This window comes from Brienomyrus brachyistius, chromosome 11 (assembly GCF_023856365.1).
Source record: "Brienomyrus brachyistius isolate T26 chromosome 11, BBRACH_0.4, whole genome shotgun sequence".
Lineage (NCBI taxonomy): Eukaryota > Metazoa > Chordata > Actinopteri > Osteoglossiformes > Mormyridae > Brienomyrus > Brienomyrus brachyistius.
In genome coordinates, this window is record NC_064543.1 from 18,752,127 (window position 1) to 18,768,280 (window position 16,154).

Below are 16,154 nucleotides of genomic sequence, written 5' to 3' on the forward strand. Positions count from 1 at the left end.
CAACAAACCATCACAATACTTGAAATGGAAAGGCATTTTTCCTAGTGATAAGACCTTACCACATACAGCAATGTAAGTAAACAGCAGGCTGCGTATTTTGCTTCACACTAGATCATTTTAAGTGCTTCTGCTGAGAAAACTGATGGGTCGTTCTATTAAGATCTTTATTTGTCTTCCAGATTAAGCATGTTCTTGTTTGCTAAACCTGAAAGACCACTGAGGTGTGAAAAAACCAATCAAACTAAACTAACAGCATACTTTTTTAACTGTTGAAATGAGTTTCAATTTGTCCATAATCAAACAGCAGGGAAAAAGGAGTAGAAATGTTGGCAGTGTCTGGAGGTTTGTTCTGAGGGGGTACTGCGGCGGCACACCTTCAACTTTGGGGGCTTCAGTCCTGCATCTGCTCCCCTGCTAACAATTTTTTGTTCTTGGAACATTTCCTGAAGGTTGCGATTACGGTTTGGAGACAATGCTAACCACTGCACCACCATGCCGCCCTGTTCCCAGAACATTATCTCATTATTGCTACTACAACTAAGAATAATAATGCAGAAACACATAAAGGGCATGGTGGGGCCGTGTGTAATGCTGTTTGCTTTGCACCTCGAAGGTCATGGATTCAAGGCTGGATTGTGTGTTTGCAGTATACACTTATAGCACTTTTATAAAATAATATTTTATCATGAAACAATTTTTCAACATGAATTGCTTTAAGGCGATGTTCAGGTAATAGAGTTATCATGCTGATATCGGCAGAACCTTTATTAAAACGTAAAATGTGGAAATTACATTTCATTAACGTTACAGTGAAAATGTTCTCTGCCAACTTTGAGAGAACGTTGACCAAAGTTCTGGGAACGTTCCCTGTTATCTGCGTCTGCGGGTGTGGAGTTTGCATGTTAAGCCTGGCCTGTGTATGGCTGCCTATTCTTTTATGGATATAACAACAGACAAAGTGGTATCCCGTGCGGCTGATTTTAAATTTTGTTATCGAACGTGTAAAGAATTCAGCTCTAGCCACGGGCTTCAATTTCTAAGTTTTGCGTTCTTCAAAAGAACCACAAAATAGCTGTCAATAAAGTTTAGTGAACGAGGCACCTTTCATTCCCAGTATGACGGCAGAAAAAGTGAAAAGGGCATTTGCTTTAGTCCCAAGTCCTGCACGGGGAATATTGTTAGTCGGGTATGAAATTTCAGAAGACTGTATAGAATGCATCCATACATCTATCACCCCCGATGCTATAGGAGGTAAACAAGGGAGTAAAGTGTATTGCAATAGACGGACTGTCAAAACGAGGCAGCTGTCAGCTGAAATTACACACTGAGGAAAGACATGTAGGTTACTACTTCTGCCACGGTGACGAGAAAACACTACCTGACTAAAGTGACCAAGCTAAATCTTCTGCGTACTGCCTGCCACCTGCTCTGCTCTTTGGCCAATCCCACACACAGCTCTTCAGAGTAAAAGTTTGTCCTGTCATAAACTCTGCTTCTCCCGCTTGACCAACCACATCACTGTAAAACAGGCTGCTGTATGTGACTTCGTGGACCTGTTTTTGTTGCGCTGCATTACGAGTGTCCTTGGCAACAGTGGCGATTTCACGTTGCCACTGAGATCAGTTGAACTAGGCCGGTGATCCAGCAGTAGAAGAGTAACATCACTTTCAAAGTCCAGACCAACTCCTTAATTACTAGGTATCTGAAAAAAAGCTATAACACTGAACTAAAAAAAAACAGGATTTATTTTAGAAATAAATATTCTGCATGAGCAGCTTAATATTTTAATTACTTTAGTAATTCACATCAACATCCCGGTCACGCCCAGCCATGTACCATACCTTCTGCAACTGTACGGTTACCCTCTGCCTCCAGTACGGTCACCCTCTGCCTGCAGTACAGTTACCCTCTGCCTGCAGTAATGCTACCCTCTGCCTGCAGTAACGCTACCCTCTGCCTGCAGTAACGCTACCCTCTGCCTGCAGTACGGTTACCCTCTGCCTGCAGTAATGCTACCCTCTGCCTCCAGTAACGCTACCCTCTGCCTGCAGTACAGTTACCCTCTGCCTGCAGTACGGCTATCCTCTGCCTGCAGTAACGCTACCCTCTGCCTGCAGTAATGCTACCCTCTGCCTCCAGTACGGTCACCCTCTGCCTGTAGTACAGTTACCCTCTGCCTGCAGTAACGCTACCCTCTGCCTGCAGTAACGCTACCCTCTGCCTGCAGTACGGTTACCCTCTGCCTGCAGTAACGCTACCCTCTGCCTGCAGTACGGTTACCCTCTGCCTGCAGTACGGTTACCCTCTGCCTGCAGTACGGTTACCCTCTGCCTGCTGTACGGCTATCCTCTTCCTGCAGTACGGTTACCCTCTGCCTGCAGTACGGTTACCCTCTGCCTGCAGTACGGTTACCCTCTGCCTGCTGTACGGCTATCCTCTGCCTGCAGTACGGTTACCCTCTGCCTGCAGTAATGCTACCCTCTGCCTGCAGTAACGCTACCCTCTGCCTGCAGTAACAATACCCTCTGCCTGCAGTACGGTTACCCTCTGCCTGCAGTAACGCTACCCTCTGCCTGCAGTACGGTTACCCTCTGCCTGCAGTAATGCTACCCTCTGCCTCCAGTAACGCTACCCTCTGCCTGCAGTACAGTTACCCTCTGCCTGCAGTACGGCTATCCTCTGCCTGCAGTAACGCTACCCTCTGCCTGCAGTAATGCTACCCTCTGCCTCCAGTACGGTCACCCTCTGCCTGTAGTACAGTTACCCTCTGCCTGCAGTACGGTTACCCTCTGCCTGCAGTAACGCTACCCTTTGCCTGCAGTACGGTTACCCTCTGCCTGCAGTAACGCTACCCTCTGCCTGCAGTACAGTTACCCTCTGCCTGTTTCGCCAGCCATTTTTATTTTAATTCCCCTGGTTACCACTCTGACACCACTTCTTGCCACAGATCATCTAGACACAAATTAACAGGTGAAAATGGACCCACCTGGTTCTGGGTTCTTTGTGTCTTTAAATGTCCTTCATCACCCCCCTCAGAATCTCGTCAGCTCGTGAGATGAGTCCCATTGGCCGGTTCCGCAGACCTTGCTGCGCCACCCCCGCCGTTCTGCCCCGCCCGCCGTCGTCCCAGCGACCCGTCCTTCCTCCCTCCCCAGACATGCTCCTGCTTCCATGCTGGCTTTCCAGACCCTTACCGGCTCAGGCTGCTTTGATTGTGGTGGAGTGCTGTGACCGCGGGTGTCGGAATCAGCCCCCGATGGGCCGCTTGATGAGAGCTGCACGCCGTCCGCTTCACAAGATGGCGGGAGGGCACGGCCACTCGCGTGGATCGGGGGGTTGGGGAGCAGGCAGCTGTTCCTTTATGCGTATTGATTGGCTAAGGTAGTGAAATTATGGAAAATTACCCTGTATTATCAACATACAATACAAAAGATATTCATGATTATTTTCACTACAACTTCGAGCTACAGCCCATAAACCTGCAACACCTCCAGTCCGTCAACCACTAGTTTCACTCTCCTTTTTGCCACATATCCATTAAAATAAGTGACACAAATAAGTGGGAACCGACAAATTTTATTAAGTTATTTTCTGACCTTGTTTCTTGGTTTATGTGGCTCGCGCTGATTCTATGTGGCTCAATTGCTTTCAGTGTTCAGTTAAGAAATTTTCTTCTTCACAGAGACTCGAGCAAAGGGGAACAGAACCCAGACTCATGTTCTACAGGCAGTTTGGCTGCAATCGCAACTCAAATGTCATTACAGGAGGTTCCTCTGTCCATCTCCTGTGTCATTATTTGCAATCATTTATTTGCTAATCTAGATCGCTTTTATACATGTTTTAAAAGCAAAAAATAATAGTTTAAAGTTATAAATAAAGATTAAAAAATGCATGTGTGCTATATTTGATACAGTGGAATTAGATATTAATTAAATATTTCTTTCCCCACAATGCACACACTTAAGTTGGTCTGTTGCAATATAACCTGGCACACATAATCTACCTGTCATTGCACTATATAGTATATTTACATTGTTAATATGTTCATGTGTTTACATTGCACTGTGTTTGCATATTTATTCATAGCTGTACTCGTATATATTGCCTTACTGCAAGAACCTTGATCTGTGTTTGTGTTTCCCAGTGGCCGGAAGGACATACAGAATTAAGATTTTCCTTGTGTTAATGCGCATGGTGCAATAAACTCTCTTGAATCTCAAATATAGTTATACATTGAAGCTGACCAATGCACTTCAAACTTTGTGACTGGAAGCTGATTCCTGCTTTCTTTGACCTGGCAGCTTTGCAGGTTCAGCCCCGGTGTCATTTGACAGACGGTTATTATATGCGGCTCAATGCTTCTCCCCCTTATCGGTCGCGCAGGGCTTCCCAGTGAGAGATTAGCTATGTCAAATAAAGGGACCTGGACTTTAGGTTTCACATGCGGGGTCTGTCCACTGACTCCCACAATCCTGTAGCCCGTACTGCTTTCAGCATTCGAAGATGATGTGGATTAGCTGTGCCACGTCCCTGCATGGGGATGTAAGAGAAATATCTTCACTCACATTTAGTACAGCTAATCTGGAACATTTAGATGATGGTTTACAGGAAAAATAAAACTGAACGTTTAGTAAATGCAAACTGTTCCACTCATTTATACGGTACGAACAAAGAAATTTGTGTTAATCAACTTTCGTTGGGATATAACAGTCAAGACCACACTGTAAGTTGTTGAAAGTCCATTGTCTTAACCATGTGTTACAGTATATGCTGGGGATCGATTGGATCTCAAACATCAATGCTTTTCTCTGTCCAAGTGGGTAAATCTCATAATATATTTATCTGATGGCTAACAGAGATATGAAACACGTTTCAACTCAACAGCCACAACAGCAGGTTAGTTATTGCTGACTTAGGTGACCTTAGATTAAAACAATTTGAATATTGAAGAATAGAACTGACCATTAACAAAGGAACTGGATTCATTAAATTTAGATAAAGAATCTTATTTTACTATTGGATAATGCCTGTTAAAAGTCTTCCTGTTCCAGGAAGTTTGAGCCTGTTTCAAATGATAGGTTTATAAATGCAAATCATTTTAGGCCATTATCAACAGAAGCAATTTATCTGAGCGTGACATTTTCAGGTTTAGAGCATGACCAAATTTTACCATAGTAACCAACTGTGTTGTTAATGCCAGTATATTCATATCCTGATGTCATTTATACCGCTGAGCTTAGGCAGGGTGCTTGATAGCAGGTTGGTTTTTTCCTCCTCTGCATCACTTGAGTGATAAGCAAGGGCAATAACGGCCACTTTCTGTAGGTTTTTGGTGCCCTCTGGGCTAAAAGCTGTTTGTTGTCCATAGCCCTCGACATTCTACACGTAGCTAAAGAGTCTGAGAGATCCACAGTTTGGTGAAAAATGTATGGAAGGTATATATATTTTTTCTGACCATGCTATTTTTGCTCTTAAATTGCGCTGAAAGAAAAATTACACTGTTTTGGAGAAATGTTATGTTGTGGGGGTCTCACACAGGAACACCAATGGGCAACATAGTAACTCCAATTAGCCTCAGCATGTTTTTGGACTGTGGGGGAAATCGGAGTACCCGGAGGAAACCCCACGACGACATGGGGAGAACATGCAAACTCCACACTCATGTGACCCAGGCGGAGACTCGAACCCGGGTCCCAGAGGTGTGAGGCAACAATGCTAACCACTGCACCACCATGCTGCCCCAACTATAGTACATAAAATTTGAAATGATTTATATTTATACTTTGACTTCCATCAAGAAAAAATGTCCCTTAAGTTTCACTTTCTTTTCCTCTCTAAACTAAACAGATTCTTAGAGAACACAATGGATATATGCTATTACAACTTATTTTGGTACAGAAATGTTTTTGTAAACTTTATACAAATCTGCACTATATGGCCAAAAGTGTGTGGACACCCCTATCATTAGAGGAACTGGCTAAATAAGTGACACCGATGTGGGCACAGGTGTATAATTAAGCACACAGCCATGTAAACTCCAGCAACAAACACTGGCAGCAGGAAGGGTGGCCGTACAGAAGAGGTTAGTGACTGTCAGCTTGGCACCATCGTAGGACGCCATCTTTCCGACAAGTCGGTTTGCCAAATTTCCTCCCTGCTACAGCAACTGCAGGTAAAGTGGAAACGTCTGGGAGCAAATTCACTTGCAAAGCGATGGGGCCGCACAAATTCAAAGACCTGATCTCCTAACATCAAAACCCAACCTGAAAGGTAGCAGCACTGTTCCCACATCTAATATAAAGAGCAGGTGTTATTACAGCAACAAAGGGGTGAACCAACCTCTTATGAATGCCCTTGGTTTTGAGAATGAGATGTTGCTGGCGTACAAATAATTTGGCTATGTAGTATATTTTTAGATTCTTTTAAGGGATTTGTTGAAGGACCTTCTTAAGTCACAGTTTATTTTGCAGTTGCCTGGCCATGTAACCTGTAAAATAAGCCTCATCCGCACGTAATGATAGCTTTCCGTGGGTCGTCCAGTGTGCCGTCCCGCAGGTCTCTCCTCATGCCTTCTGTCTCCACATTCCAAATGCCAGCTGGTCTATGTTTAATGCAACCAGGAGGTCAGCAGAAGCTCTGGTGGAGGCAGTCCGTAAAGCATACGCCTGTAATGAAGGCGAACGACGGAAGGAGAAGAAACTGGAGTAGCAGTGTGCCGGCCACTGAATCTAAATGGCCATATTGCCGTCTGACCTTAATCCTCGTGTCAGGAGACGTCCCCAGTGTAGTACCAGCATAAGTAAGAAGTAGAGCCAAGCTGTCACTGTTTTGTGCAGTGTCTTTGGATGGCTCCTTCGGCTCTGTTTTGTTTTCTACTTAGAATCCATTTATCCAAAATCCAGGGGTACTTTCGTAAGCATTGTTCTTGACTGCGATTCTTCTTCACGGTTGAGGAGGCAGCTGTGAAAATCGCTTCATACCTCGCGGATCCTCTGGAGGGGCCGTCTGCCATCTGGTCAAGCACGTTATCGCGTTAACTCGTTACCTGTTCCTGAGAACTTCTTCAGAGATATTACCAAAAAAATTTGCCATGCTTGTTCAGGGCTGCTTCCAGCTGATCTCTGTTCATCTCCATCCTGATAGATTCATCTTGCTAGACTGGACTTGTTGTTCACCTTGAAGAGTACAATTATTGATCTGCAGAAACATACATCTACAAGTAGATTGTAGTGCTTTACCCACAAAAATGCATGCTTACCAGTCAACACTTACAGGAAACAAATAAAATTTAGCTAATATACATAATGTCATACATACCGTAAGTAACCAGTGGTCTACAGGAAAATTTGGAATTGGTTAATTCTAGGCAAACATGAGTGACTACTGTTTGAAAACAACGTACTAACAATACACAAGTTATGTTACCTGAATTTTTACAATAATAATAATAATAATAATAATAATAATAATCATCATCATCATCATCATCATCATCGTCAACATATTTACCATGGCATAACCCCAGAGTCTATCCCAGGCAGCACAGGGCCCAAGGCAGAGGTACACCCTGTATGCAATGCCACAAATAATAACAGTGATAATTTTGTGTGCGCCTGGGAGGGGGGGGGGGGGGGGTTTATGTGCACGACAAGGTTTCCTAAGGTCAGCCATACTGATGAGGCCATTGGTATAACAATCCACTTCAAGGCAGTCACTGACTCCACACTCATCTGAGTGGGAATAATTTAATTTACCCAGTTTACCAAACATAAACTCATGTTTTGATTCTGATTCATGTGGCTGCAATCCCCGCCATCCCCCCCATTGTTTATATTTAATACTCCCCCCAACACACACATAATTACAGCCCCAGAGTGCTGTATTTGAAGTGAACTCACTTTATTGTGTCTGCATGGTCCCTCTTGATTATCCCTGACCATTTGGGGTCTTAATAATCATCTTTGATGAGTGGCCCAGGAAGTGATTGCCGTTAAGGTACCGTTAAGGTATGTGAATTGTGTGAAGTTAAAAGGACGGGCCTGGCGGGAAAGGTGAGAAAAGGAGAGGAGACTGCACTGCAAATGCAGAACGTCAGTATATTCAGGATGAAGTTCTTCAGGTCCGAAGGGTCAGAAAACGGGCAAGAGTCAGGAAACCAGAAATAGTCCAAGCAAAACTAATTTGTACAGAGTTCAGAAGAAAGCCGGTTCAAAACCACATGAAGAGCTGACTACTCAGTGTCCTTATATATGCCTCAGGTAAATTGAAATTGAGCTGCAGGTGTGTTCAATAATCCCGGAGAATAGTGTGACCGTGAATGACAGCAGGGGCAACAAAATGAGGCCAATGTGACAGAAAAAGACCTGTTTAAAATTATAGGACGGGATGAAAAGATATCCAAGCATAAATGTAAAATCACTATGGATCTAGCAATACTGCAATACATTACCTACATGGAAGGAGTAGCAATAGCAAGAACCTGTCTTGGGAAAAATATATTTCTTACAAGTCTGGTCACCAGACTTCAAAGCATATTACTGCCTTGCTGTGAGGCGGAGCAACAGTGATTCCTATCCTGAAAATCATTGACATTCAAAGATATGTGAGGAGTAGGAAATCTCTTTAGTTTCGAGCAAAGGCATTAGAAGAAGGACATGATCCGAGATCCAGAATTCTGTGGGCCGGAGATAAGTTCAACCCCAAGGAGTACTTTAATGTTAACGTTAATGCAGGACTCCTAGGCCTCGGAGGGACAAATGAAAATATAAATTGGGTTAAAGAAAACATTCCTTCACATAACATGTTGGGTGGGTTTTCGGAATAAGATTACCAGTGCTGCTGTATAGCCGGAATCGTTAGGTAACTGCATTTCAGGCGAAAGGTAAGATTCTGTCAACACTTAGTTATTAAATATCCAAACAAACAAAATTTGCTGTTTGTGTTCCTCTTGCTTGTAATCCTTCCCTTTTCCTCAGTTGGCACATTTTGTCGTGTGTGTACAGACACATGCGTGCGTGTCTGTGTGTGCGCAGGGATAGAGAGTGTCATATTAGAAACGATGGTGCCAGATTTGACCTACCGTGTTTTTTACGAAATGTCTGCGATTAGTTAATATAAAAGCTGTTACACACCAAATTCCCTGAATACCAAACAAGTAGCAATGAGAAAAGCAGCATTAATTTTGACTTACAGTATACAAATTATTTCAAGTGACAGCATTTAATAATAAATAAATTAATTAATAAGTAAACAGGGGGGTGGCATGGTGGTGCAGTGGTTAGCACTGTTGCCTCACACCTCTGGGACCCAGGTTTGAGTCTCGGCCTGGGTTACATGTGTGCGGAGTTTGCATGTTCTCCCCATGTCGTCGTGGGGTTTCCTCTGGGTACTCCGGTTTCCCCCCACAGTCCCGAAACATGCTGAGGCTAATTGGAGTTGCTAAATTGCCCATAGGTGTGCATGTGTGAGTGAATGATGTGTGAGTGTGCCCTGCGATGGACTGGCCCCCCATCCTGGGTTGCTCCCTGCCTCGTGCCCATTGCTTCCGGGATAGGCTCCGGGCGACCCAGCAGGATAAGCGGTTTGGAAGATGGATGGATGACCTCTGTGTTTTACATGGTATGACCCCTGTGTTTTACATGGTATGACCCTGTGTTTTACATGGTTCGGCCCCAGTAATTTACCTTGTAATTACCAAAGGGTTAATAGGTAATTGAAGCCTTTGCTTGGGATGGTAATGAGTGCAGTAGCTAATATCCTTAGCTAATAGTCCTGGTCCATCCCAAAGAACTGGGATCACAACATTTCTATTGCTGTTACTCTTTATATGTTGTTATATGTTGTTATTTTCTTTGTTCCGGATGGGGTTGACATTCACATTCAGTCAATAGCGTTCTTGCCTCACACCTCCAAGATTTTACCTTTGCATCACACTCCAGCTATTTTTACAGCATCTCTTTCTGTTCCTAATATGACAAACATGTTTGACAACGCCCTCATTTATTGAGTGAATATGGCTGAATGTGCTGTAACTGGCATCAGCTCTATGCAGGTTTTCTCAGAAGAGCCCCATCTGAAATGACCTTAGATGATCTCAACTTATTGATGATCTCAAAGTTATACTGACCAGACTTCCTTTGTAACTGATTATTATTCGTCATGATCTGAAATTTACTTTTTGCTGAAATATTATGCATTACAATTAGGCTGACAGTTGTTTGCTTGTCTGATGGGACTTTAACCCTCCAAAGTGCTCCAGGGCACCAACTAAATGCCCTTTACCTGTACTGGGGACCCATGCGGCACTCTCACCTGTATATACAGTATGTGTCTCTGTCTCAAAGCAGGGCATGATGGGATATGTGAGGAGAAACAAATGGCAAAGTGTCATTTCTTTTCATTTTATCTTATTCTAAACGAGCTGTAGGTTAGCGAGTGCTTCTTGAATCTAGCAGAGAAACCGCAATTCTGATTTATAGATAAAGCATCCCAGTGAATGGTTTCTTAACTTTGAGCCTGACTTACATATGGACTGAATAATGACTTAAAGTCTTTAGGGCCAGTTCTGAGGACCCTCTGTGCCATACTAGCTAAGAAGGTCATTTCTATCCATGAACGTCTACCTCGTACATGGAGTGGATGCCCATTGGAGTGGCTACAGCACCCTATGCATTAATCTGATTGGATGAGAGTATAATACCACGCGATGTACGTGTATTGAGAGAATTTAGTTGTGGGGAATCTTGAAGTTCAATGGATACACTATTCATGCCTAATGGGACTCCGTGCCTCTTAGTACTTTGCTTAGATACTTGTCATTTTGATTCTCTCCATTAGAATATTGACAATGAGTTAATGAATTCTGCCACATCAACCTTTGGTTATTGAACAATTGATGAGGTTATATCTACAGTAGCAATAGCCAAGGAAAGAATGTAACTGCTACGAATATTCAGAACAAGAAACAAAGAATGAAAATAAGCAAACCTCAACATACAAAGCAATGTAACAGCCTGCGTCTGCTCTCAGTTAAACACAGACAAGATGATCTGACACCTCACATGCAAATACCTACGTTTTTATACAGCAATACTGGAAGATTACCGTCTGAGATAGACAGCGACGCAAGATAAATTATACAGTAATTTTTAGACGAGTAATTAGTGCAATGAATATTTTAATTACTATAATAGTCTAAGTTAGTTATATGAATTTGTTAACCACAGTACAACATTTGTTGGTAATTGTTGTGATGAAACAGTAACAGTGAAGACTTTACCGGGGGGCTATTTTCTAGTTGGGCAGATTTTTACATGAAAATTTCCTGTTAATTAAGGGGCTGTAAAATGAAAGGGTAGCCAGAAATGTGTTTGCGGCAAAGTGATCTTTGCACGAATCTGCATCATTGTACACATATGCATCATTATGCGAAAGGTGTTTGGGCTGCACGTCGCCTCCCATCTTCTTCTTATAAGGAAGTTGAAATGGTGAATTATTCGAGAGGCTGCAGCTATATAGCGAAGCCAGGGTCCTCCGGTTCTGTGAGTGAGCGATCGTGCTTTTTTTTGTCTCCTTTTTCTTCAGAGTGAGATTTATAGGCACCTTCACCGTAGTGCTGGGTCGCAGTGAGCAACGCGGAGAGGCGCATTGCACTGCGGGTCATTACCTTACACTTAATGCTGCAGCACATCGCCGACGAGATGACAGCTCGAGAAATGCATGCCATTTGCATGCGGACGCGCAGTCACGTTGCTGTTTATTATTAATGCTGTATTAGCGTTCAATTAGAGCGCTGTCATTCTGAACACGGACTGTTTAGCTCGCCGTCTCTGTTGGTGGCTAACGCCACTTACTGGAAACGTTTTCCCCAGCATACAAATATTGCTCTGTTATGCTTCTGTCAGGCTGAAATACCTAACAGGACAAAAAGCAACTATTTAGACATATGCAGTATCCATTGAGATCGGGGACATGATGTTTGCCAGGAGTTACAACATAAAATGTTTAAAATGAATAAATCGCAGTGATATGTTTTCAGTTGCCCGAAAGTGTAACGTCTAATACGGGGTAGTAGGAATTGAGTATCACTTCGTTAAGATGGCATCAGTGGCCCCATAAAGAGGGGTGGACTTAAGACAACTCCAAGGGGCCCTAAAATATTGGAACATTATTGGATTGGTTGGGGTTGGGGGCCAAATATGATATTTTCATGACACCAAGAATTTCCCACTGGAATCAATTAAATACATCTTAATGTTAAAATCTCTAGTAGTGGCCCAGGGTGGCATATACATTGCAAGGGAGTCCAGGTCAGGCCAGGGCATCTGGTCACACCAAGGGGTGTGATTTGAGCATTTGGATGCTAGGGACACGTCCCTACCAATGTTGGGGGAATACTACAGTATGTGTGTCCAGGCGGACGGCTGGGAGGGGGTCATGGTTGATTTGGTCCATACTAATGCTGTAACCGAACCCATTGTAAGGTCCTCACTTCACACCAACATCCACTTCTCCAAATTGGGAGTATGCAGAGAATATTCCAGAGGTGTCTGAGATATTCTACCTGGAAATGGTCCAATGAGATTTTAATAATGAAGCAATTTTCCATACTTGACTCAGAATTTAGCAAAAATAGTGGAATGTTTTAGCTGGGAAGGCATTATTTACACAAATTATCCATTGTTTCATTGATGCCAATATAAAATTCATGCATTTTAAAAATGCCAATATAATATTATAGAAAATAAAGTACAACATAACCAGACTGTTGCAACCCCTTTAACCATCATCCTACCTGATGTTCTGTGAGAGTTCAATGTGCAATATCAGTCTTAAAATATACCTCCCAACACTGCCAGTCAAACCATTAGCTGAGACGCAGCCAGAATAGCAGCGGCTGGTGCCATCTCTCCACCTCACACTGGCAAACATGCTCATGATTCTCCTCTGAGATCTGGCTGGTAATCTATAGGGGCTGCACCAGGGCGGTTGGAAAAATCTGCACAAGGCTGAGAAAAGAGATGCTTGAAAAGTTGTAAATGTCGAGGGGCACATTCCTCTGTTTATCTTATGATGGAAAGCAGCTTGAAATATTCTGAAAATACTCTGGTTTTCTCAATTGTATATCACATGTATATAATCCAAGCAGTTGTACACTCCGCTGAGTGCAAAGGCAGAGAGGTGCGCATGGCTGTCTTCGTTTATGAGCGTGATCTGAAAGTAAACACATTTAATCGGGGCCCAGGACGGTTCTGGCTGGATGATGAGCGTTTAAGCCTGTTTCCTGCATTCAGAAAGATATGAATCCCACCAACCTCCGGCACTGTTCAATGCAATTAACGCGTTAATGAATAAAGTGTTACAGACCACCAGAACTGTAAACACATTAATTATATGCCACAGGGCAATGTAAAATAGAAATGCTTGACATTAAAGCTTATTAGTTGGGGAAGAAAAAAAAATGGAAATAGTTGCATTTTAATATTTGATAAATAATTTGCTCCCTTGATTTGGTTATGTTCAATATCATGTTGCAGCAGGTATTTGTGGTAATGATTGAACTGCCAGCTATGAACTGTTGATTTAGCTGTAAAAATAAATTTACTTCCCGGAGTATAATTTCCCTAATACATGACCGCAACATCGCCATGACGATGCCTGATTGTGCCATCGGAGCCTGGGTTTTATGGCGCAAATAGGCAATTTGGATCAAAATCTATTCTAGCATCACTCATTCTAAGAGCAGTATAGATTCCAAAGATCCAGGTATCAATCATAGTAGATGGATGTGTTTTCTATCTGCTGAAATTGAAGGGGTGCCCTAGGAAAGAAATTCCAACGGAACCTGGAGCCATTTTATTTCATTACAGACAGGCACAGTAGCTCGGCCTGCTTTGTTAAATATACATAAAATCGTCGACTCACAGTAGAAAATTCTGCTCATTTCTGGAAATCACAAAAGAATAGAGTTAATTCGAAGCACGCTGCTTGTTTTCAACTTTTGGTTTTGTGCAAATCGGAACTCAGTTATACATTTTTCTTTTATCATAATATATCTATCATTTCGCAGCTGGTGGGTACAGTATTTGAATGAATCGTTTCACTGGAAAATATGTGCTGAATAATAGGGGAGAATTTGGCTCTGAATTATGTGTAAGCATACTGTGTGTGTATACACACACACACACACACACACACAATATGCTTACACATAATTTCACAATCCTCCGTGTGTATACATATATATATATATATATATATATATACATGGTTATAACGTGCATGTAATTTCTCCAACTTCATGCATCACGAGCAACGCATATTTGAATTTTAAACTATGTTCTTTCATGAAGTTGTGTGGTCATTGCAAAGATATATAATTGTTCATTTATATAATCCAGTGGTTTACATATTGTGGCAGTCAAAAGGCACACAAGGTACTGTAAGTTCTGAGAAAGGAGATATCGGCATTGCTTTGAGCTTTCAACTTTGAAATAGTCATTCTATATTCACACTAAAAATCACAGCACTACTTGATCCTCATGGAGATGTATTTTGTTTCCAAAAGCCAAATAAAGTTGTCTGTATGTACTGTTCACAATGTTTCTTCAGCCAAAACTTTATAAAACTCGTTTCTGTTTTCATTTCACAAAGAAAGTGAGGGATTGAGAAAATATTTGGAGAATGGAGAAAAACTGCAGCTGAAATGTAGTGTCTGACATTATACATTTTATATAACTTGAATGTTTCAAGACAAAATTTCCGACTACGGTATGTCTCCATGTCTTTCAAATATTAAATAAAGCAAATAGTATTATAAAAGTCAGGGCAATATGCATTAATGAACCACATAGCTAACATAGCAAATAATGGAAATAATCATCAGATTTAAAAAAGGCATTTATTAAATTATTTGAGGTTTGTTTAATCAATAGTGCATTGTTTATTTAAACATCAAAAATCTGCTTTACTGTCAAAAGTATATTTATGTTACGGTCTGTAAAAGTATATACTGCTATCGAATATCAGTTGCTGCTATCAGCTAAAAAAATCCCTGACTAGGTGTTCCTGTCAAACAGGGAGTCATCGATTGTTACAGATTCTGGATCTTAGAGCGGGCCACAGTTCATATGCATTAATTGCGCAGATGAAGATAGCCAGGTGAGAGATGCACGTCTTATTTTATCCCTAGCAGGTTCCCTGATGGCTGCCTCTTCATGCCAAGAAAACAAATCGCAAAACTGAAATCCAGCTCTAGGCGTCCGTCGCTCCATCTTCTCGACCTCGGAAGCTTTTCCCTCCCTGATATTTTTATAGGAATTACACACCCCCCACCCTTGCCTCAACCCCACCCATAATCCTCCTTCAAAAAAAAAAAAAAAAAGCCAAAAATAAACACTAACTTTGAGGACTAAAGGATGCTGTACCGCTAGTCATTGTTGAGATGAGCTGGCAGTTACAGATGATTCCATTAAAGGACCAACCTGCACACAACACCTGTTTGGTTGGGGGAGGGGGTCACAGTGAAACACCCCCTGAAACGACTGCACGTGATGCAAGCTGTGTCGCGATTATTGTCCGTTTTGGGTGTGTGGATATGCCTCCCACGTGACGTGACGCTCTCCGCTCTGCTCACATCATTAGCCATTACTTTTTTCAAACATCAATTTGTGCATGGGGGGGGGGGGGGCACCCACCTCCCCTTAAAAGCAGTTGCAATTGGGAAGGAAGGTCAAAACCACTGACCCGAGTGTCTTATTTTTGTTGTTTTCACTTAAGTTTGACAAGGAAAAAGAAGATAAATACACTAAGCATAGCTGCAGAATGGCTGTGTGCGTTCCATTTTGGACAAGACCATTTCCGGCTCCTCTGGGTTCCAGAGCCATTTACTGGAAGAATACTATGTCAAAGTCACAGCACGGAACTGTCGTCCCGGGCCACCGCGTTCGTTTTATCCAGCGTCTCGGATCACGGCTCTTTCTTCCAAACGGCTTCATAATCGCAGCTTCCTCCGCGGCCAGCCGTGACTTAATCGTTTGATGACCTAACAAAGTTTTGGATTGGCTGAGTACGTGTACGCGTACCCGCGGCTGATTAGATTGCTGTGCTGTTCATCCAAAAGAGGCAAGTTGGCAGGGAAGGAATGACGCTTGAGG